At 45.0% G+C, this 1,325-nt stretch overlaps 1 long non-coding RNA gene across 1 annotated transcript in view; it reads right to left on the bottom strand.

The window, feature by feature from the left end:
• Positions 1–484, bottom strand: part of LOC106817930 — a 5,657-nt gene extending 5,173 nt beyond the window's left edge. The window contains exon 1 of the long non-coding RNA XR_001395124.1: positions 333–484. This is a non-coding gene — a long non-coding RNA (uncharacterized LOC106817930). The remainder of the gene's footprint in view (positions 1–332) is intronic.
• Positions 485–1,325: the final 841 nt, after the last annotated feature.

Raw genomic sequence — 1,325 nt, 5'->3', positions numbered from 1 at the left:
CCCGCCGCGCACGAGCGGAGAAAGCAGTGACAGATACCATCCACCGCGTCGGCAACCATTGACACTGCTCATATCGCGGTATACTTGCCTTTTTTTCTGTGTTTGACACGAGATCTACACATACGACACACATATCACATTACACACTACGCGCTACACACAGATCTATAAACACAACGACGTAACGTCCGATATTTACATACCAATACAATATATCGCCCAATCTACACTTATAAATAACTCATCATTAATTAACACTAATTAAAAACAACTAATTACCACGAAGTCACTTTCTGTTTGTAGCGTGCACAAACTCGAACTTAATCACGTACCTTCACCTCCGATTCCGTTTCCGGTGCCGATTCTGTAGAAGACAACGTTCGTACTATTTACTGTCCAGACTCCTGCCTGACCAACGGACACCACCTTAATCGCCTCTTGTAGTACGCCTGACCAGCCCACACCGACGTTATCGGTCGCGGATATACCCAGACGGCGGACAACTTCCTGACGATCGGTTAAGCCCCACAGCTCGTTGTTGGCGGAATTGACACTGATCCAAATGAAGGAACCGTCTAAGCTGTTCCAGGAAGTTCCTATCGGGTTCGCATCAGATATGCCTGCAATGATCCGCATATATTTGTTATGAGCCATTATATATGTTATGCCATGACACAGAAGAACCGCGCCACGAGAAAACCACGTCGTCGTCAAAAACTGAAACATTTGTACAGAATTAACTTACCCAAAAAATACACAAGCGTTATAACCTTCATCTCAGAATATACATCGTGTATCATTAGAGATGAAAAATTAATATATATACCATTTAGATAATAGACTCGAAGACCTTTAAGGTTGATGACCCACACTGCGTTGAAGCCGGAGCTTATTAGATGCGCTCGTCCGTCTACCACTTGCCACTCGGATCCGGCTTTCCCACCATTGTTCTGCAAAACGAACACTCATCGGCTAGCTGCCGCTACAGAGATATATGAACAACAATGAGGGGGAAACGACAGCAGGGAGTCCCTGTGGCATGGTCTGCTGATTTAGAGTCCGCGATACAACAGAAAAAATCCGGTAGCCAACGACATAATCGTCCTGACTTTAGCCGATGACGCTAAAATCAAACTCAACTCGCCGTAATTTTGCTCGATAAGCCGTTTATCAAACGCAAACGAATCAAAAACACTTCTACGTCGCAATGTCGGATTTAAATAGCGGGGACACTAAAGTGAGCGGGCACGAGTCAGCGCCTGCTGTTTTGCAAAGATTCACTGCCGTTTTCCATCATATCGCTGTTCGTATATAGTCCTATAACG

This window comes from Priapulus caudatus, unplaced genomic scaffold, assembly GCF_000485595.1.
Source record: "Priapulus caudatus unplaced genomic scaffold, Priapulus_caudatus-5.0.1 Scaffold1929, whole genome shotgun sequence".
Taxonomy (NCBI): Eukaryota; Metazoa; Priapulida; class Priapulimorpha; order Priapulimorphida; family Priapulidae; genus Priapulus; species Priapulus caudatus.
The sequence above is the reverse complement of the archived record's forward strand: the minus strand, read 5'-3'. Positions and strand labels throughout refer to the sequence as shown.